The sequence below is a fragment of the Crinia signifera genome, chromosome 5 (assembly GCF_055691185.1).
Source record: "Crinia signifera chromosome 5, ASM5569118v1, whole genome shotgun sequence".
Lineage (NCBI taxonomy): Eukaryota > Metazoa > Chordata > Amphibia > Anura > Myobatrachidae > Crinia > Crinia signifera.
This window is the reverse complement of record NC_139221.1, coordinates 53,962,570-53,986,733: the sequence shown is the minus strand read 5'-3', so window position 1 is coordinate 53,986,733 and position 24,164 is coordinate 53,962,570. Positions and strand designations below refer to the sequence as shown.

The following is a 24,164-nucleotide window of genomic DNA, read 5'->3' as shown; positions in this document are numbered from 1 at the left end:
GTAGACATACCCACTGTTTATACTCCTAGCGTGCAATTACGATGGGCAATTCAAATATACGCGATGTTCCGGCTAACATCATACAACGGTTGGCAATGCACAGAACAGCGTTTTACAGTAGGATTACAATCTATGGATGAGAGAACTAACTTGCCTGTATGTGTCCAGAAATCGCACATACCAGACCATACTGAATGATTGAATTGGCCCTTTTAGTTGGGGAAAGTACGTGGAGTGGGCTTAGCTGATGGTATTCACTGCTCGAATCAGACGTTCATCCAAAAAGTTGAATGGCTGCTTCTGTCCTAATTGGCCATACTTGTCCATGTAAATGGTCGGATTATTGCAGGTCTACACTGGGATCTTTTAGTGGAGTCACAATGTAACTGCATTCACAATAACCTGTTGCCATCTTTCTCCAACATGCATTGCAGTGATCTTGTTAATTCTACTGACGCTTAATGTTATCAACTTATTTTGGTGCCACCACTACTGTTGATATCAGGCCGCTCGTTCACCATTACAGAATGTACGGCCACGTGTAACCTAATACTCAAAATGTCCTCTTAATTCAGTCGTCATTCTAAATGTTTTTAGCTATGCAAAATGACTGGGAGGCATCTGACTGACATGACTCGGTCTATTTTACAGAATGACATTTTTGAGACCAAGAGCAGCTCTTGTTAAGTGAGGAATAACCAGATAAACAATACAAACTGACAACAAAAATCGATATGAGCGGAAAAAACTTCCATATTTGAGTGAATGAAGTAGAGCATGTCCCGGCATTCCATCCAATCCATTTGCCCATACTGTCCATTCTGCATAAGGAAAAAGTTTCTCCATTTACAATGAGCTTAGACACGGCAATAATGACCCTTCACAAAACTTGTATTCCAACTGAAACATCTGTATTACTCTTCACATGTAAAGTTGGCGATCTGGTTACAGTGTAAAGTGACATTGAAATTGTATGTCCCCCTTATCACACACCCTTAAGGTGCCCATACACTAGTAAGATTTATCTTCAGATCTGGCTGGTTGGAACAAAAACATGGTTATGGATGAGTGACAGTTTGTCAGTTTTCCATCATTTCCAAGCAAATGGTCACCTGTCATTTGCTCTCATCCATAACCATGTTTTTGTTCCAAACAGACAGATCTGCAGATAAATCTGCGTGTGTATGGCCACCTTTACACCTATAAAGGGGGGAGTTCAGCTGCTGGTGAAAGGTGTGCATTGCCACTGTGACAGCATTTAAACGCTGCGATGGCCATAAATCTCGCACCAGCCCGGCCGAAACCCAAGTTTGCCCAAAAGTGCTCACTACTACCCTATGGTTCAGCGACCAGTGTTTTACGAGTTTGGGCTGCCCTTGAGGGGTGGCTTTGCATTGGAGGAAGTATTGCTACTATTGCAGCACTACGCACCTGTACCTACCCCCCCCCCCCCCCGACTGAACTCCTCCTCTAAGAGACAGCTCAAACGCCGATAGGTATGATAAAATTAGGAACCTTTTACGTTTCTTGCATGTGTCCGGTTAGGTTGGAGGTTGTTGTCCTGAATGATTCTGGCTCTTGCTCTCTAACTCTCACTTTTCATTTCTGAGCTGCCATTTACAATGCAGCTATGAGTTCATTTCCTGCTCACCTGTTTAATGTAAGCTCTGTGTTTACCTTACCTCATTGGGAGAGGCCAGGTCTGTTCTGTGAGGAACGAGGGCTATCTGGAGATCTCCCCTCATTATGGTATAGCCACAACTTGTCCTACTACTTTGTAAGGTCAGAACTCTGTCCCAGAAGCTAGGAATCACTTAGCTTCTCAACCTCTGTATTGATTCAGGTCCTTATCTTGTGCCGTTAATCAGAAGTGCTGTGTATCCTATCACTGGAGCTCAGATGTAGTTCTAACCATGCATATAATGGTAACTGTATAGGTACCAAGACCGTTTTCCGGATCACATCCATTGTCATGTGTGTACTGTGCATCCACTGCTGCATGAACTGCCAGGCATCAGCGGGTTGGAGATCAATAGCTCATATAGATGTCTATGCCAGTGACTGCAAACCTGCTTATGTCTGAAAGAGGAATGTAGTACTGAAGCTGCTGATTGGCTGAGTGCATGCTTTTTGATCCCTCCCTCCCTATATAAATGATTAGTCTGGCTGGGCTGCAACCGGGTTTTAACGGATTTAATTGCTATTTGCATTTTGCGTTGTGCGAACCACTTCCTGCCTGCATTTGCAATCGTTTTTGGTTTAGAGGAACGGTCGCAATGCTACTCTGTGACTGCAGCTTGAGTACGTCTAACTGTACTTGGGCTCCCAGTTTATGGCAATACTGGCTGCCCCATCAATCCCCTGACCGCCTCGTCCTGTCAGTCCTGTCAATTATGATGCAAGCGCAGGACCCATCTTACATATGCGCAGTTTCCTGACCATTGGTAAACGGTGCGACACAGTTGTGAATTAGGCGCTTTGCCTGCAGTAGGATTTCAATTGGACTTTTTTTAAAGGGAAAGACAACTGTTAAAATGGTAAATGCGATTTTATAATTTATTAACCAATCAAAGGCAGTCTGCTGCATTGTGTAGTGTCATTTTGGTATTTACTGGTACCAGTTTGAAGCCACATCCCCTGGCATAGTTCAGATGCATACGTAAATGTCAATATTTTATTCTGGCATGTATGCCACCGTTTTCTCCTGGCATTAAATTGCTGCATATGCCTGCAGAGCTGGGCACAGGTATAAATAAGTAAATATATATTATACATTTTAAGGTGCATTATATATAAGGGAGACAGACTTCCGTTACTTTGCCCAGGCACCAGTCTATCCAGAGGTAAAACTGGATTGATCAGCTGTCAGACTGTGCTGTGACGTCTGCCTGTGCTTTATGCGACGTAATAAAAGACAAGCATATTATTTATAGCGTGGGGTGGTGCAGCGCTGCGTCTCAGCTGAAGTAAAATGGTTATCTGTCAACATGTTATGTCAGAGGAATGTTAAACCGCTCCCTGGTATGAGTCAGTCTATACTTGTTTTCCCTCACACAGGAAGCAGAGATTAGTGGGATGCATGTTTTCAGAGCAGGTACGATTAGTCTGACTTCACATCCGCTCTCCGTCCGTGCTCATCAAGTAGAATGGGAAAATAAATAATACAAACAATAAAGCACATTTCTGCTTTTATTATTTACAGAATATATATAATAATATGGCACTTCTGTATTATATAGCTTCCCTTCTGGACCTACAAGCTATGCTATTACTGGTGCCTGTCCTTGTGTTTCCCTCCTATGTCCTTATAGATTGTTGCAGCAGGGCCCTCCTACCTCCAAGTCTGTCTGTTGTTACCCAGTTTGTTTTATCACTGTCAATTACTATTGTAAAGTGCAACGGAATCTGCTGCGCTATATAAGACCCTGTAAATAAATAAAATAATATTCTGTAAATAATAAAAGCAACAATGTGCTTTATTGTTCTATTCAAATGCACTGCAATATGGGTTGTTCAAGGCGTAAATGACTCCTTGTTTACATCTATCTATCTATCTATCTACCTACCCTAATGCTGTGTACACACTGCGATTAAAAAAAAAAGATAGCTATATAGTCCAAAGCAAGTTATCACACCGTATTGGTCACACTCAATCCCGATGTGCGGAATCAGAATCAAAAGTAGAAATAGACTGCGTAACATGTGCAGAGACTGTTATGCCGCACACACGGGGTGATCATAGGCCTAATTCTAAGTGATCTGACTAGAAATTAAGCATAGATTGCTCCATGTGTAGGCACCCAGTGACGGCATGCAGTATAAATGTAGTCATCACCATTGTTTTCGCCTCAGAGAACCCCGGCCGTGCCAGATCACTCATCATACACCGCTGGTGCATCGCTGTGTGCGGAGTGATCTGTGGTTGGCAGTATCGCTCAGCATGGAGGCTTCCTCACCCCGTGTGTATGGGGCATAATATTCGGGTGAGGTATATTGTTTCTGTGCAGGATAAATATTGGCTGCTTTATTTATACACTGCACTTTAGATTTCAGTTTGAACACACCTCACCCAAATCTAAACGTGGGTACACACTGGCCTATATATCGGCTGTTTGATTGAATTGCTGGACCATCGGTCAGTGTGTACTTTCGATATATCTGTGACCGGCGTAGTACAAATGTATCGCATCAAGCCTATGCCTGATCTATTTGTGCATCATTCTGTGCGTATGGGCAATTCATCATCCACCCGTACACCCGCTGCAAGAGCTGCTGGTGATTGACAGTTAATTGGGCGTGCGCCTGTCCAGTTATGATGTCGACCCATCTGATTTTGATTAGTAAAAGCCTAGGTACTCTTTACCTAGAAGGGCGCCAGCGATTGAAATCGCGGTCGTCGGGGGTAAAAATCGCGGTCATCGCGGGCATATCGGGATGACCGCGATTTTTCCATAGGGAACAATGTTAAAAAGGCTGATTGACCGCGATTTTACTGTTAAATGCCTCAATGGACCCGATTTGGCCCTAGGAATCAATGTTAAATGGGCCACAGAGCCCAAATAGGCACAATTAACCCTTAAATGTCCCCCCCAATTTTGAACGCCACCCCACGATCAACGCCAACCCGAAGCGTGGCGAGCGCAGCGAGCCCGCGAGGGGCGGCGGTACGCGTCCTCCGACCTTTTCATGCCCTACTATCCACTAGGGCGTGGAGTGAGAATAGAATAGTGTGGCGAGCGCAGCGAGCCACCGAGCCCGAAGCGTGGCGAGCGCACGCGGATACCTTCACAGGTAGACGCGTCCCCTCGCGGGCTTCACAGGTGTCGGCGTCGCCACGGACACCTGTGAAGCCCACGAGGGGACGCGTCTACCTGTGAAGGTATCCGCGTCCCCTCGCGGGGCTCGCTGCGCTCGCCACGCTTCGGGCTCGGTGGCTCGCTGCGCTCGCCACACTATTATATTCTCACTCCACGCCCTAGTGGATAGTAGGGCATGAAAAGGTCGGAGGACGCGTACCGCCGCCCCTCGCGGGCTCGCGGCGCTCGCCACGCTTCGGGTTCGCGTGGATCGTGGGGTGGCGTTAAAAATTTGGGGGGACATTTAAGGGTTAATGGGCTCTGTGGCCCATTTAACATTGATTCCTATGGCCAAATCGGGTCCATTGAGCCATTTAACAGTAAAATCGGGTCCATCGCGCCTTTTAACATTGATTCCTATGGTAAATCGGGAGCATCGCGTCGCGGGCATCGCGGGTACATTTATGGCCGGCCGCGACGCGACCGACACGATTTCCATGTTTAACATGGGTTTCAATGGGAAATCGCGGGCATCGCGTCGGTCGCATCGCGGCCAGACATAAATGTACCCGCGATGACCGCGATGGGCGCCCTACTAAGTAAAGAGTACCAAAGCCTACAACATGTATGGGGTGTCAAAAGGATGTACAGGGAATGGAAAATACTCAGGTTTGCATGAACCCTATAGGGCAGTGGTTTTAAACCACTGTGCTGTGGTACACTAGTGTGCCTTGAGCTGTTCTCAAGTGTGTCCCCAGATCTAGAGATGCCCAAACTAGTTTACAGCCACCACCAGCTCAACTGTTATTTACTGGTCTCTTCTTTTCATTTAAAGGGCCAATGTATTTTATTTGTGTTACCTGTGGGGACTAGTGTGATTGTTTTTTATATGGGGTGCAATAGGTTTGTTTTTTAGCTGTGGGGGCCAATGTGTTTTGCCATGTGGGGATCTCATGGTGTGCCTTGGCAATTTTAAAATCTTATTTAGTGTGCCGCAAGGTAAAAAGGTTGAAAATCACTGCTATAGGGTAACAATGATCACAATTTCTAGCTCCATAGGCAGCGCCTCTTACTATACAAAGTTTTAAAATCTGATTGCTTTTCATAAATCAGCTGAAGATAGTGTCCCACGTGCTACCAGAAACTCCTCATTTTTCATAACATTAACCAGTTATGTAGGGTACACACAGAACGATTTGGCCTCAAAACACCAGATTTTTTAGATACAATCTCAACCGATTGTATGTAAATTGGGCATGTTTTGGGCCATATCTGATCCGATCCGATGCGCAGCCCCGCTGGTCGTTTGGTTGTTTTTCAAATCCTACCTGCAGCAGGTAGGATGTGAAAAGGACCCCTTCAACTGGGTACAGATCGGGATCGGAAGCAGATCTGGTGCTTCAACAGATCGTGAGTTGATAATACATGCGCCTTATGATCTGCTCCGAATCTCAATCGTTCTGGTGTGTACCACACATTACTAAATGTATTATTTTATTGGTACTTGTTTCCTAGCACGGCGCCCAGATTTCCTACGTATGGCACCGTAGGGAAATCGCATTGCATTGCATTGCATTGCATGGGCATTATAGCGGCATGCGATGTGATTTTTTTTTTTTTTTAATGTAATTTTTTCTATGCTCATTGTACCCCACTATATCGCATTGCATCGCATCTCCCACAAAATCGCATTGCGATCGCATGCGATTTAATAGGATGTGCAATGCCATGAAATTAGCTATACAATAATATGATTTTATGTCCCAAAAATAGGTTTAACGCACCCACCCACCCCCCCCTCACTATCCACGCCAGCCCGAAGCGTGGCGAGCGGCGGCCGAAAGCATCCTCTGACCTTTTCATTCCCCCACTATCCACGTCGGCGTGGAGTTGACTTTATATAGTGCAGCGAGCCACCGAGCCCGAAGCGTGGTGAGCGCACGCGGATTACTTTACATGTATTCCTCCGCCCCTCGCGGGCCTCGCTGCGCTCGCCATGCTTCGGGGTGGAGTGGATAGATGGGGGGTGCGTTAAACCTATTTTTGAGACATACATTCATATAATTGTATACCTAATGTCATGGCATCACACACCCTATAAAATCGCATGCGACCGCATGCGATTTTGCGGCCGATGCGATGGCCCGGGGCTGAGAGAGCAGTGAATAAATTACACGGGAAAATCGCATGGCCCTTAAATGGCCCATGCGGAGGGAATGCGATTGTGGTGCGGAACACGCTGCACAGCCTCCGCTGATTACATAGACTACCCTCCCTTTCTGTGTTGCACACAAACTGGCTGCTCACATCCAAATTCAGTCTCCTCTTTATGTTCGCAAAATAAAGTTTGGGCTGCAGGTCAAGGCTCGCTGGCTGCTCGTAGTTGTGTTGAACTTTTTTTGTGTTCATTCTAAAGTGATAATTAGAAAGTGTTATGTGTCATTATGCAGAGTCTTATACTGTACACATGACTTGGCACACGGTTCAGGCAGGAATCCAGGCCTGGGCATGCGGTGCCCGTAGTGTAGCTTGTTAAAGTTAAACAATGATTCATGGTGATGGGTATTGCTATGTCATAGGTAAAGCTATTGAAACCTCTGAAATCCAGATTAGGGTAGATCACTTTCACGTGCTATCACTGCGAATGAATCACTTTTTACAGTCAAGTCCAATATGACCGCACCGCGTTACTGAGAGGCGAGATAAGGTGACACACAGATGTATGGATTTGGGCCGCGTTGGCTGAAATCCTTTGCAATAGCACAGAATATATTCTTAACCCTTTGAGCGCCAACAGCTCTGTGAGATGTGCTAAATATCCGGTAAAAATTCCAGCGTCGCTCACATTTGTTATATGAATTCAAATTCAAAAATGTTGTGTGAAAAAAGATTAGATTTCCTATATAAGGTAACATTACAGGTCATTATGAGGAATACAAAATGTTTGCTCGGCAATTTTCGCCACCTTCTGTTTGTGTTCGTGCATTTGTTGTTAATGTCACTACCTACAAAATAAAACTCTGTTAAAACTGACAATAATTGAGTAAAGTTATGTCAAAATTAAGAATGATGAAATTCTGTGTCTGTCTGATATATCACATGACTGTCTTTCCAATTCAAAAATAAGAGTTGCAACCAAGATGGCAGACTTCAAGTTGGCCAACATACTGGGGTCCTACCTGTTTTTTTTCTCTCTCATTCCTGTATCACAGTGGTTTTCAACCAGTGTGCCGTGGCACACTAGTGTGCCTTGAGCTGTACTCAAGTGTGCCCCCAGATCTAGAGATGCCCAAACCAGTTTACAGCCTCCACCACCAGTCCAGCTGTTATTTACTGGTCTCTTATTTTCATGTAAAGGGCCAATGTATTTTATTTTTGTTACCTGTGGGGACCAGTGCTTTTTATATGGGGACCAATAGGTTTGTTTTCTTTTCGTGTGGGGCCATTGTGTTTTTCCGTGTGGGGATCACATGGTGTGCCTTGGCAATTTTAAAATCTTATTTAGTGTGCCTCAAGGTAAAAAGGTTGAAAATCACTGTACTGTATCATATGTGTAGACACTGGACTAATATTCCTTATTTCCTTTTTTGTAAGGGTGTTTCCACACTTATGGACCACCCTGTACTTGGAGCATAGTAGTAAATGAACAATCCGCTGAGCATTGTTCAGACACTTGTGGGAATAAGACCGTAACCAGCTTGTAGATTTCTGAGCTTATAAGGATGGAAGATACTTGAAACTGGCATTATGTTATACAGCACACTTTTTGATAAGAATTCTATTGACAGGTGCTGCAGCCAGCTTTTGCTGCACATTGCAGGCATCCGCATTGTTGTTAATCGTATATGCAGTAACATATGTGATTATGAACGCAAAGGCGATGGCCGGCGATGTGCAGCGGGTCCCCCCCTCCCTCTGGGAACCCTCACCCGGCTGTGAGGGCTCCGCTTCCTCCTCCCTGCACCCGGAAGTGGTGCAGGGAGGATGAGATCACTGGTCCTGCCAGCACAGCAGGAGGCTGCCCGGACACAGGTGAGGGGGATGCGTCACGGATCGGCGCGGGGGACGTGAAGGGAAGCCCATAGGCTTCCATGGGGTTACGCCATCTAGAACTGGCGTTACCCCATGGAAGCCTATACGACACCTCGCATAATGTTCAGTCTAACCATTCGTTAGACTGAACATTATGCGAGGTGTCGCATAATGTTCAGTCTAACGAATTTATACCATTCGTTAGACTGAACATTATGCGACACCTCAAATGCGTTTTGTCTGCTCTCTACCGTGGGACTTTTTGAATGGGTATAAGCTGGGTTTCCAATACTTCATGCCACATTTTTATTTGTTTGTTTACCTTGGTATTTAACACAATATATTTATTTATTAACTGTTTCTTATATAGCGCACACATATTCCGCAGAGCTTTACAGAGTATAGTTGAACATTCACATCAGTCCCTGCCCCATTGGAGCTTACACTCTATATTCCCTACCATATGTACACGCACACACAGACATTCTAGGGTCTAATTTTGTTGGGAGCCAATTAGCCTACCAGTATATTTTTGGATTGAGGGAGAAAACCGGAGTACCCGGAGGAAACCCACACAAGCACAGGGAGAATATACAAACTCCGCACAGTTAGAGCCATGGTGGGAATCGAACCCATGACCTCAGTGCTGTGAGGCAGTAATGCTAACCATTACACTGTCCGTACTGCCCCCAGAGAGAAAATGTCACATACACACATTTACAAATCTTACATGTACCAGTGCCATATTTATTCATTTCTAATAGGCCTGTATACTGGTCAGATAATGGGATCTATGATTTAGACTTTCAAATATTGGTTCAGTCACAAAATGGCCATGTCATTTATGTGCCTACAGTCTGTCAGTGATGACATGGAGTCATGAGGGATATTATGCAGCAATGGACATTAGTCCTGCCTACAAAATGGCTGCCTCAGCTGAGTAGAGGTGGCTGGGCCACACTTAAAACACTGTTAGATAGTGTTCCCCCTAAGCTTCTTTTGCATGGTGCCGCACCCTGCCCATTTTTTAAAACCTCAAAATGCACCCTGACCTTTTTGTGTGCGACGCTGTGCGCCCTTACGCTGCCCCCCATGGCGCTTACATGCCGCTGAGCACTTTCGGTGTGTGCCATCATGTGTAATGGGTATTACGGTGTATGCCATTATGTGTAATGGGCATTATGGTGTGTGGTTTAAGGTGTAAGAGGCATTACGTTGTGTACCATAATATGTCATTGGCTTTACGACAGAATATGTAATGGGCATAGCAGAGTATGACCTGTCTAATGGACGTAATCCTAGTGCAGTGTGCAATTTTTTTTTTTTTTTTTTGTTTCTAATATAAAATGAGTAAACAATAGTTAGATTTTCATATGTCTTCCTGTTGTCACACTCGCAGCTGCGGCAGATGTGGTGTAAGGACGCACAAGCTGAAAGCTGGCTTTGACCATCACAATCTATCATGTAGGAAAGCATAAATAAGATCTGGGTGTCTTCTGCATTCAGTGCTATGTAAATTGCCTCAGTGTGACCTACATCTCGGCGTGCCAGCATTCTTTATGTATAAACCTTTACATGCAAAGCCTACAAGATTTATTATGCAGACATTACATATTGACACAAATAAGCAATTATTTTTATTTATTACTTATTATGATGCAGTGTTACAGCAATGCCACTTGTGTGTCCATATACTCCATTTGAAGAAAGTGGTTGTCTGACACTACTTCACTTTAATTACTAGTTCCGTAGCCGAGATGACACTGGTAGTGCTGCAGTATATACGCTGCCAGACAGACCTTTCTCATTGAAATTATGTGCCTTCATTTACTCCTAAACTTCACTTGGATGCAAGAAATAATATTAACCGGCACTTGCAGGTTTACATCAGAACTGACACCTCTTAATTTAGAGAGCGGTCACATTGGGGCAGATGTATTAAGCCTTAACAAGAGATAAATGCAAGGGTGATAAGGAGAGATAAACGTCCAGCCAATCACCTGCCAACTGCCATGTTACAGGCTGAGTTTGAAAAAAGTCAGTTAGGAGGTGATTGGCTGGACGTTTATCTCTCCTTATCACCCTTGCATTTATCTCTTGTTAAGGCTTAATACATCTGCCCCATTATCTGTAAATATATCCAAGTCTACCAATGCAACTTTCAGTGTAAAAGCTGGATAACACATTGGTTGGGCTATTGTCACTTGTCTCTGTAAACCTCTGTCTATCATTGTCATACTTTGGGCTCATTTATCAATGAGGTAATAAAATGTGTTGTGAATGATAAATGGGGCTTCAAACAATCAGATCCTAACTGCCATGTGTTTGACTCATGTTAGGTGTTTGATAAATGACAGTTGGGAGCTGATTGGCGGGAGTACCGTTTATCATATGCAGCAAGTTTTATCATTTACAATGCGTTTTATCACTCGATAAATGGGTCCCTCAGTTCCATTATGCCTGTAATACCCCTTTCACATCGCACTTTTAAAACGGTATATTGCCGTTTTTTTCCCTTTTTAAAACGTTTAAGCCTGCACTGTGAATGCACCACAGGCAATTTACCGTTTCAAGTTAACTGGCATTTCGAACCGTGTAAAAAGCAGAGTCCTACACGGTTCCTTGCCGTTTTTTGTGCAATGTGAATGTGTACAGTTTGTCTGAAACGGTATTTCAGGCAAACAACACAAGCACAAGCACAATTTGTGGCGCCCCCTCCCCTCCTATATGTCAGCAGGCACCGGGGATCGAGCGGGGTAGGCTGGACGCAAATAGCCAGCGGAGGTGAGCGCTGGGGCTTGGAGATCTCTCTCCTCCACTCTTCTCCTCTCCCCCGTCTCCCTGCTTACTGCGTCCGTGCTGACAGCTCAGTTTTCCACCAGCCGCGCTGTTCCTGGCCACAGTGATCAGACAGCCTATCTGATCACTGTGGCCAGGAGCGGCGAGGCAGGCAGAAAACTGTCTCAGCTCACCTGCGAACTGCCATCCCCGTTCGCCTAGTACATTCTCCGGGGGGGCGGGGGGGGGGCGGCGCATATGACAGGCAATCGTCACACACTGCCTTGAAACGTGTTCTGGATGAAACGTTTCAAGTGCTATGTGAATGACACTTAACCGGTATTTAAAACGGTAATCTGGGTCACTGTTAAGGCTCTGACCCGTTTTAATTACCGTTTTAAAATACCGGTTTTTAAAACGTGTCTGCGATGTGAAAGGGGTATTAGTATTTTTGGGGCCCTGTTTACCTTTGGTGGGTCAGTTAAAGTGCAGTGTACTCCCTATTTTACAATCTGGGGCTCCTTTTGTATCTAGAATGGATTCTGTCTGCCTAACATTGCAAGTGAGTAGGTCCAATAAGTGCATTATGCCACTTTCAGACTGCAAATGCCGGGTTGCATCCGGGATTAGGACACAGGTCCCATTCCCGGAGCGACACAGCATTTGCGGTCTGAAAGCTCCACGTCCGACTCGGCCTATTGGTGATGTCACACAGGGTGGAGCTGAGCGGCAGCGCGTCATCCGGGGCTGGGGAGGAGGCAGCGCTTCGAGCTGACAGCGCTGCCTCCTCCATACTGTGAATAGGACCCGGGGCGCTCGACCCAGGCTACCCATTCACATTGTACTTGACACTGATCAGAGCCAGGTTCAACCCTGGTCATTACCAGGGTTGAACTCCTGTGTTGCTCGACCCGAGATGTCCCTTTCAGACCGCACCTCGACTGTTGGAGCCGCAAGGACACGGCAATAACCCGGGTCTAGAGTGCGGTCTGAAAGTGGTATTCGTGGATCACGGATCAGGGCAGGGTGGAGAGCGAAAGAGGGCAGCTTGAGCTCTGCGTACAGTAAAAATCTATTTTTTTTCCCCCCTCAAATAGAACATAAGCAACACTTTGCCAACTCTCATTAGGTTACCAACCTATATAGGAGGTATCCTCAGTCCTCAATGTAAGCCACAGTGTGACGTCCAAAATAATGTGGTCACTTAGACTGGTAACCATACATAAATAATTAAACCGTAACAATATTGCGATAGTAAATACATATGTTGTGTAAATAAAGTTTGGAATAAAATATTTGTGCACTGGCGCAATGTCTGCAATGAAATGAAATTCAGGAAAACTAATAAAGCACACACAGACCATAATAAAGGTACGTAAAACCATTATTTCCTGTTTTTAACAATGACTTTCTCAGCTATGTGAGTACCTTTTTATTTTACACTGGTAAGAAAAGATAAATGGCAGTATTCAATGCGGGTGCAAGCGGCTGGCGAGGGGATTAAACGGTGGGGATCGCAGAAAACCAATGATCCTCGCTGTTTAACCCCCGCGCCGGCCGCTCTCCGTATTCAATGTTCCGGGCGGAATCCACGCTCTCACAGGACAGCGAGGATTCCCACAAACAGCGAGGCTCGCAGCTAATGCAGCAACATAAGCAGATTTCCCCCTTGCCCCAAGAACAGAGCTGGGGGTCAGTTGAAGCCCTGCTCGCTATCACCATTGAATAAACCCCAAAGTTTCTAAAATATATCGTCTTGTGTTTGTCTATTGCTGGACACAAAGGCAGAATACCAGCCCCAGTGATGGGGCCCGTCCATGCCCTTGTTACATTCGGAGATACTGATTTAACACAACCATCGTAAAGTAGAGCATTTTTGCATTGTAAAATAAGTCATCAATTTGACAGCAGGAAAGATAAATGCGTGCGCTTTCCATTAAACGCTGTCTGCTACATTGCTGCTATGCAGCAGTCATCACGCCAAGCATATTATTTGAATGAGGCAGCCTGGGAAGAACACATTATCCCCAACAGTAAAAATTCCCAAAGAGATCGTATTATCCAATTTTCCTGCAATTTCATGAACTTTTCTGTAGAAGTGTGTTCTGCTCGTAGCAAAGCCCACGCTGGTTCTAAATTTACCAATATATACCAAATACGAAACTGCACAGTTTGTGGCTTCTCTCAGGAGTTCTCCCTAGGGATCACTTTTTTTAAATTCATTTATTTATTTTTACTGTTTTGTTTGAGTTGTTTTACTGTCAATGCAATATTACAGTTTGCTAAGATCATGCAATAAATTAACCATTACCCATTCTAAACAACGTGGCAGACATTTCCAGCCTCAGTCCTCAAGGCACACTAAAGGCCCCCATACACTACTGCGATCACATGTTTTTCACATCCCATCCGACCCCATGCACGGTCCCTGCACAGAAAATCTATCGGATCACACCCATCAGCAGCACCCGCGATGTTTTGGGTCCAATTCCGTAGGTGTGTGTCAGTGGTGAAACTCAGCTGTTACACACCTATGTGCAGGTCCAGGGGGCGGGCAGCTGCAGCAGAGTTTTAAAAATTATCTGCAGGGCGTTGAGTGGTGGGTTGTGGGGGGTGGCAGGGTCTTCAGAGGTGAGCAGCAGCAGAATAAAAAAAGAAAAGAAAAAAAAAAACACTTTCAAAAGTCTGGCCGACCGCTGATTGGCTGAGACTGCTTTCTCAGCCAATAAATGGCCGGCCAGTCTTTTTGACAGGTTTTTCTATGTTTTTATTTTTTTTATTTTCCTGCCCACCGCCGCCGCTGCAGCAGCTCCCTGGGAGTCTTTCCATGCAATAAATCACATGCAATTTATCGCATGCAAAAATGGCACATCAAGTGCCAAATCGAAAGTGAGCGCTGACCGAACGATATTGTTCATGGACGGTATTGTCTGTATACCCAGCTTAAAGGCCCATACACACTGGGTGACTTTGAGCTGGCTTTCCCCCAACGATGATAGAGATCATCGCTGTCCATATACGCTGGGCATAATCGCCCAGTGTGTATGGATTTTTAGTGTGCCTTGAGGCCTGTGGTTGGGAATGACTGCTTTATAGGGCAGTTTTATATCCACCTCTGCTGGAGATGTGGAGCCACAGGATCCACAATGGCTAGTGTGTGCTGAAAATCTAGTGTACATTTATACCCCTTTTACATCAAAAACGCCGGGTCACACCCAGGTTTTTGATCCCTGCTTCAAGCCGGGTGCGACCCAGCGTTTGCCCCCTTTTACACCGCCCGCAGCCCCCCGCCGCCGCTTGGAGATGACGTCATCTCCAAGCACCAATCGCCGCCGCCGGGACCCGTACCGCTGCGCTGGGGGCAAGCCCAGCACTATGGTAATCTGCTGGGCTGCCCCCAGCCCTTGTCCGGGAGGTGAATGGATGCCGCACACAGGCATCCATTCACCTCCTCCACTGCCGCTGTCTGCAGGGTATAGCAGACAGCAGCGCAGGCTGTGTGCGCCCTCCGTCCAACCTGCGGACGCTGCAGATGACCTGGCGTACCCATTTACACCGCCCTCTACCCAGGTCAGGACCTGGGTAGAAGTCCCGTGTAAAGGGACACGGCGTGTCCCATTTACACCGCCACTGACCCGGATCTGACCCGCCGAAGACCTGGGGTTTTGCGGCGGTGTAAAAGGGGTATTAATAACACTCTCTTAGGTCTCTGGCAAAATGGAGGTGCATGCTTTTGGTTGCAGTGGTGAGGTAGGGTTCATGATCCACAGAGCAGAGACTCAGTCAAATTGAAAGAGAGGCTTTCTTGTCTTTTTTGGGGGATATATGGGTAATACTTTTCAGGAGTGTTCTTGTAAAAGAGCTGGTGCGTAAGTGAAGCTGAGTTTTCTTAACACCTATAAGGAGCTAGTAGAAGCATCCCTGATCTGCAGGTATTTCCTGTTTGTGGCTATAATCTTTGTCAGTTGAAATGATATGTTGTCCAGCCGGTTCCCAGTTGGAGACCGTGCCACTGTGAAAGTGTTATCTGTTCATTCTCATTGCATCTCTATGGAATACGATGCTCTATGAACCAACTTGGTCCCTCCTAGGATGTTATTTATGTACAGAAAGCTGTACCCATGTTGTTCTGTAACCCATGGTGACTGCACACTGGCTATACATAAAAGGATTATTCTACAACCAGAATGTACATGACTCTGCCTTGTTTTGTGCAACCTCCTTTGAGCTAGGTTTGGCCATATCCCAGTCTTTAGGTTTCCATGGCAACTGGGGAAGCATGTCTTGCTTATGGGGTGTTCCGATGTGGTTCCAGTTGATTTCCATTGTCTAGATCAGTGGTTCTTAACCTCGGGAGCCCCAACAGTGCACGTTTTCCAGGTCTCATGGCAGTTGCACAGGTGCACTCATTATTCACGGACACATTTTAAAAGATCACAGGTGAAGCTAATTAATTCACCTGTGATTCTGTGTGGAGACCTGGAAAACATGCACTGTTGGGGGTCCTTGAGGACCGAGTTTGAGAACCACTGGTCTAGATTCCAGGTTCTCAAACTCTGTCCTCAGGACCCCACGCAGGTTACGTTTTTCCAGGTTACCCAACAGGTGCACAGGTGCATTCGTTACTCACTGACATATTTGATATCCACAGGTGGAGCTAATTATTTGGTACTTGTTTCCTAGCACGGCGCCCGTCGGGTCCCATCGCATAACTTAACTTAAGGTATGCGATGGGACCCGACCGACCCGATTTTCGGGCTTTAAAGAGGTTTTTAGTACACTTTAAAAATCGGTTGCATCACATGCCATTATAATGGCATGCGATGCGACCGACCCGATTTTTACATTGGACCCAATGTAAAAATGGTCCCTGAGACCCGATTTTACATTTGACCCAATGTTAAATGCCCCCCAGACCCAATTTTTAATTGTAAACCCACCCTCATGGTAAATTATGTGAAATGCCCCTCCTATGTTAACGCAACGCCACGATCAACGTCAACCCGAAGCGTGGCGAGCGCAGCGGTACGCATCCTCCGACCTTTTCATACCCCCAGTATCCACGTCGGCGTGAAGTTGATTTTATATAGTGTGGCGAGCGGACGCGTAATACGTCTGAAGTAATGCGCGTCCCGTCGCGGGGCTCCCTGCGTTCGCCACGCTTCGGGCTCGGTGGCTCGCTGCGCTCTCCACACTATATAAAATCAACTCCACGCTGACGTGGATAGTGGGGGTATGAAAAGGTTGGAGGACGCATACCGCCACCCCTCGGGTTGACGTTGATCGTGGCGTTAACAATGGGGGGCCATTTCACATAGTAATTACCCATCAGGGTGGGTATACAATGAAAAATGGGGTCTGGGGAGCATTTAACATTGGGGCCAATGTAAAATCGGGTCTCAGGGACCATTTAACATTGGTTCCAATGTAAAAATCGGGTCGATCCACCCGATTTTTGCGACCCGATTTAATACCATTAAAATTGGTGGCGCCCTGCTAAGAAACAAGTACCGATTTTGGTACTTATGTAATATCTGGGCTCCCGTTTTTCTCATGAGACCGCATCCCCTCGCGGGGCTCGCTGCACTCGCCACGCTTCGGGCACGGTGGCTCGCTGCGCTCGCCACACTATATAAAATCAACTCCATGCGTAGTTGGATAGTAGGGGTATGAAAAAATGGGGTGCATTTAACATGGGAGCCCAGATAATACATAAGTACCCCGATTTTTATTTTTCTTGATTCTGTGTTGAGGCCTAGAAAACATGCACTGTGTGGGGTCTGAGGACAGAGTTTGAGAACCTGTGGTCTAGATAGACAGTCCCTTTTTTTTTACACCAAAAGGTTGACATGGTGAAAAGGTTGACGCCTGGAAAAGTCAACATGAGTTTTTCACATTTTTTTCTTAAATTATTTTTGGACTTTTTCATACTTTACCATCCACTCTTTGCTCCTGCATGCCTCATTATGGTCCGATCTTATACGTAGCTGTTAGTAACAAAAAGGAGATGGGCACCATTCGGCCCTAAAGTACTTTTTTTTTTTGCTTGTAACAATTTAATTTTTTAACAATAACTGCTGCTACACATAAGTGTCGTTCATTAGAGGGATTGATTTAATTTATTTCCATCATTGCGGTGAACTTGTTGCCCAGATCTCTTTTGGTTTCACCCAGAGAATACAGTGACGTTGTTGCAGGGGTTTGCTGTAGTGAATGTAAAGCTGGTTCCTACAAGACATTGGCCATTAACGACTTTTCGACCCTAAGGCGTGTACAGCCAGCTAACCGCAGCACTCGGATGGTCTGACGAGAATTTGAAAACGCAGAAATCACACCCGCTGCTCAGACATGCCATTCTGCCATGTCTCCGAAGTGCTCATAGCGGTGAATTCCGTTGTTTTAGGGAAACCGAAAAATGTGTCTACAGCGCTCATGGACATTTGCAGTGATATTTCTTATGGGCACACAAAAAAAAAATGTAATTGCTCAGATAGTGTAATACAGTGGTTTTTAAACTCGGTCCTCAGGACCCCACACAGTTCACGTTTTCCAGGTCACCCGACAGGTGCACTCATCTCTGACTGACACATTTTAAGATCCACAGGTGGAGCTAATTATTTCACTTGATTCTGTGAGGAGACCTGCAAAACATGCACTTTCTTGGGTCCTGAGGACCGGCTTTGAGAATCTGTGGTGTAATACATTTGCTATTATGCCCATCAATGTGCTAAATTTATGCATACTTTATGTGAACAAATGCATCTCGTGTTTCAAAACCAAAGCATCCAAATTTGCTTTTCCACCTTGAAAACGATCTAGAATGGACATGTAAACACACTCCGGTGTATTGCCATAGAACTTACCAAACACTCCCATTTCCGACTCCAATGGGCTAAGTAGATCTTGTTGTTTTGCCGATTCGGCCAAGCAATACTTGGTGTAGGAGCGGCCATTCTAAGGCTATACAATCCTGCTATTACTACATGGTTGCTTGTGCACACTGAACCTTTTGTGCATTTGTGCTAATGATTATTAATTGGTTCCTAGGCCATGAGTTCTCCAAATGGAATTTTCCACCATCAAAGATCCTTGAGCTGACCTTGCATAGTACTGCAGTACAATCCAGAATCATGCCCTCTATGCTAAATATTAGGGGAAGGAAAACTATATAGAGCTACAAGTTTAACACATCCTTTGCCTGAACATCAAATGACAGTGTGGTTTACAGGATTAAATATTCCCGTCCGCAAACAGATGCTTCACACGCTAAAAGGCAGTGGAATGTGCATGGTCATCTGTAAAAGTGCTAAATGATTTGACGTCATTGTGACTGTGCAGGCGCTGTTCCTCTGGCTGCCAGTGAGTGACGGTCCTTCTGTGCTGAGTCAGGAGGTAGTGATAACATTGTTACAGGCAGCAGGGGCAGAGCCATTGTAGATTTACACACTACAGCTTACAGCTGGTACCTTCCAGCGCTGTGCTCTGTGAGAGACCACGAAACCTAAATTGCAGGTTGCTTTATATAACTGAGCTACTGATTGCATTTTGAAAATAATTGAATTGTATGAAGGCCATGAATATGGGTGTGTGTATATGTACCTGTTTAATTGGACTGTCCTACTGGCATATTGCATAGATGAGGATCACTACACAATTTGCCTTGTGTTGTGGTTGTTATGGTTCATAGTGTGAATGGTGGGCATATAGGGTGTATGTGCTGGACATGGGCTGTATAATACATGCCATTACACCAATCGGCGTAGCAGTTAGATTTGCTGTGTACAGTATTTACAGTTTGGATTGTCTGTAACTGGCCAGTTCGTTTTATAACTGGCTTTAATTGTAAAGTGCTACCTAATTTGCTGCTCTATATAAGAACCTGTAAATAAAATAAATTACCTTTTATGGTTTGTCATCACATGCACCCCAACGGTATTCTTTTTCATAAGGTGCACCTAATTCGCATGGTACATGACGTTTATCCATGTCTCAAGCATATATTACTAGTTGCCAGCTGGTCAAAATGATGGAACAACAGAAAGTCTACATCGGCTGTTCGTGCACAAAGTAGGAACGCTTGAATTGCTTTGTTGGGTGCCATCCAGTGTCCGGGGAGCATAACACTTGAATCCCCCCCCCCCCCCCTCCCCCCATAGTTTTTAGCCTTTTATTATATAGGATTTTGCCCTGTTAGTGTTACTGTTATGGTGCGATGCCTGCTAAGTACCAGGCAAGGGGTTAACACTAGAGTGCATAGTGGGTATCAGCATTGCACCCATAGTGGTGCTAGGAATGCGCTGTGATGGTACCGCGCTTCTTGTATATGTGCACAGACATACATCAGGTTTGCATATTGTCTGGATTTGAATAGCCTCTTGAGAGTTAATAAGCAATATGGTTACTGATGTCTGCCATCTAGCCTCAACATACAGTAACAATAATGAGTTATAAAGTGCAGTGACCTTTCTCGGGCCACAATAACACAATCATTTACAAGGAATGGACTTGCTATGTAATTGATTGCAGCTTTAAAAACATAGACATATATATCTTTATATAAATATATATCTATAGCTAAATATTCCTGAGCTCTCCAGAAAGACAGATTTCTAGTGCATTACAGCAACGTTGCCATCCACAAACACTTATTTTACCAACAGAGATGCGGTCAGACCCGTCCGACGCCGAATTGCTCCGCCCTCGCACCGTTGTGACGGTCTGCAACCACCCAGTTTGTTTCATCACGGATTCCAATTTTAAAGTGCAAACTGAATTTGCTGCACTATATAAGAAACTGTCAAGTATAATATTGGTACCTTGGGCGCCCTTTAGTGGCCACCGATGTGCAAAATACTTGAATTCCCTTCATAGAGGTGAGGAGCATTGTTGGCCGTTTATTGTATAGGATGTCAGAAGATGGCTTTCTAGAACCCATGTCGTCTGTACATGCAGTCAAATTTTCATTACATCGTCAACTACTGCACATTCTGGGCCAGGTGACGTCACTGAACAATATCATTAGTGATATCGTTAAGTGTGCGTGCGCTGTATCTACATATGAAATGTTATGTTACACTAGTTTCCAGGAAAACACTAACATTCTTTTTCATATGCAGATACAACACCAGTCACACACTGAATATAGATATGCTTCATATCATTTTAATCCACATAATATGCTTGTGCCTCCTATTTATTTTTCAAATACGACGTTATTTAACAAAAAAAGTAAAAAATAAAAAAAAAGATGGAGGTACGGAGTCACATGGTGCTCACACCTCAGGATAGGGGTATGTGGGCACATCTGTTGGCATACTGGAGTGCACAAGAGCAGCTGCTGTATATGTAAAATCCATCTCTATTTTCACACAATTTGCTGATATTTGGAAAGGTTACATTTTATATGGACTAACCACTTCCTAAGAAGTTATCGGACTAACCACTTCCTAAGAAGTTATCATTGATTCATCTGTGTACGGAATGAAGAGACGTTTCCCTTTACACCAGTTTCCTATTATTATATACATTTCCTAATTATGTGTACTAGCAGGTCACAGGATTTTGCATTCCTTTCATCAATTACTTACGCTGCAAAAAATTGGTTTCTTCCTGCTGGGCACCATTTAAGATGCACCTGTTCCCTATACACCACAAAGGCAGCATTTTGTGGACTGTACCAGCACTAAAGATGCAGCCTAACTTGTTAGGCACAACTGGCATTCCTAAAGGCCCATACACAGATTTTGAGGCGAAAGCCACTTAAAACATCAAGTTTGAGCGGCTCTCCGCTCAAAGCCACCCAGTGTGTATGTGCACTCCCGCATCATCACCGGGAAAGCCAATCATCTGCTTGTATAACCAGCAGATTAGCGGCTTTGTGGGCAGCTTTGCATAGCTGACCGCTTAGGGCAGGGGAAAGTGGCTCAGTGTGTATGTACTATGCGGCTTTCCCCCCAGCGATGACATTGGTCAATTCATTTATTCCATTGTTTGCACCAATGTAACAGTCATATAAGGCTAGCGCCACACATTGCAGTTTAACAGCGATGAATGGATGACATTTGAGTGTATGTGTGTACATACTGTAGGGCATATGTAAAATGGGTGAAAATTCCAGATAGCTCTGGTAAGTGTTCTGTGGCTAACCCTAACTCCCCCCTTCCCCCTTGCAGCCTAACTGTAACCTCTTTCCCACCACTCTCACCCCCATGCAGCCTAACCCTGACCTCCCTAATACAGCCTAACTCTCGTACTTAACATTTCAAGTTGGCGGTATTTTCGGCGGCATATCGATTCCAATGGTCACAATTATAACCGTTGGGATGTTGACTGCATCCCGCACATACCAACTCCATCTACGTGATGCGGAACAAAGTTGTTGGTGCTTTTGTTTGTTTTTTCAAATGACCTTTTTATACTCCTTGAATCACTCAAAAACCATTGCACTGAAACATGCCATATATTATTAATTTGAAGTATGGACTTCCATTCACACTCCACTTTATCCCTCTCCACTCCAAGGCTTCGTACATCTACTCCATGTGTATTGAATATTGGTGTATGTTCATCCATTTTTTTTTTTTGTTAATCTGTCCCCTTTGCCCAAGCTGTGAGCCTATTTCTCTTGTAATATTTAACATTATTCCTGATTTTTAAAAAATGTCCATGTGTGATTTTATTCGCACTTTGGTCTTATGTTGCCTGTGGTCAGCGTAGAACAGGACTGCTCTATTCGGAGGGACTGAAACAAGCAACGATACTATCAGGGTTGGGTGAGGCATTCATACAGTATTAAACACACCCTCCAATTTGGATACCTTTTTCTAATAACCCTAACTCTTTATGTAGCATCCCTTGGGTGTGAATGATACGTACACACCCACTCGTTATTCATTTATGCTGCAGGTAGTTCAGGAGTTGGTGGAAAGTAATTGTTTCTTCTTCGTAATCCGGAAAACAGGCATGTATGTGTGCTTGTGTGTCATGTAATTGGCTTCTGTCGGTCAGTATGTTAATAACACACATTTTAAGGCGTTTGTCCTCGGTGACCATTGACCTGTAGAGTCAACAAAATATGCTCAGGCTGTAATTTAGGTTGGACCAACCTTGCTATGAAAATATAGTGAGTCTTCTTGTGTAAAGATGGCAGCACATTGAGTGTGAGAGCCGCGTTTGCAGTTGGGAAAAGTGTAAAGCCCCATACACGCTAAGCGATATTGCAAACGATATTGCTTATTTTTACCCTTCTGAGATGTGTGATTTGTAATATTGCTCAGTGTGTCATTAACCCTTGGAGTGCCAAGTGAATTTGTCAAATATGTGTGAAAATTGGCAAGCAAACATTTTTATTCATCATAATGACCTGTAATGTTTACTTTTATATAGGAAATATACGTTTAAAAAAAAAAAATGTATTCAACATTTTTTTATTTGAATTTATATCACAAATGTGAGCGACGCTGGTATTTTTGGTGTATGATTAGCACATTACACAGTGTATAACTCTCACAAATGTTGACAATCTAAGGGTTAAATATGCCGCTTTTGCGGATCCTTAAAAATGTCCTCCGTTGTCTGTACATGCAGCTCAATTTTGACTGTCGTCAATGAATGCATGCATGAAGCGGAGACCCAGTGATGTCACTGAACAATATCATTCAGCTGGAAGACCAGCGAATTGTCAGCTTTATGGGGAAAAAAGTAAAACATGCACCAGTAGCAACAGGTGACTGATCCAGATCACATAAGGAGCACAGTGCTAGGTGGCATTTACCTCCACCGCTTGCACCATCAGTGATATTGCGGGTTCTCAGAGTGTCTTGTTGATGGTAACTGTGGAGTTGCAAGTCAGCAGGTGCCCAGGTATATGGTTGTTAGGTTGACATGCACTGAGTTGACCACTGAAGGTTGACATGAGCTAAGGTCGACACCTCAGAAGGTTGACCTGGACTTAGGTTCACAGGGTCATTAGGTCGACACAAGCATTAGGTCAACTTGGGCAAGGTCGACAGTCAAATGGTCAACATTGGGGTTTTTCACTTTTTTTTTGTGCCGTACATGTCAACCTTGCTCATGTCAACCTAATGCATTTGTCAAACTATAAGCCCATGTTGACCTTTAGTGGTGAACCTTAGTGCTGTCCGCACTATGACCCACTGCCCACCTGGCCTGTTAAATGTGAGGTAATTTGGTTTGTGGGGAGAGGTTTTGATGGAAGCATCGAATCCTTTATAAATCACTGTCTGGTTCCAGTAGGTTGTGATTCAGTTTCTCTTCTTTATGCCTAAATGACTCTGGTTCCTATTGATATCACTTAGTTAAGCAGGAAATGCCAGGAAAACTGGGAGGAGAGAGTCCATCATCTGTCAGAGGATTCTTCCAGAAGAATCTGAAATTTTGCATGTGTAATTGAATCAGAAAATAGTAATTGTAATAATGACAAATACGACCTCTGGTAAATGATTGCACAACCGGTTATTTCCTCAGTCACACTGCAGGCACTTTTGGGCATGGGAGAACGAACGTGTGACTGATTTGTGTGCATCTCCTGTGGATGTA

The 24,164-nt window shown here is 44.7% G+C and overlaps 1 protein-coding gene across 3 annotated transcripts in view; it reads left to right on the top strand.

Annotated features, from left to right (window-relative positions):
* NCOA2 (nuclear receptor coactivator 2) overlaps nt 1–24,164 on the top strand; it is a 200,273-nt gene that overhangs the window by 51,818 nt on the left and 124,291 nt on the right. The window lies entirely within an intron of this gene.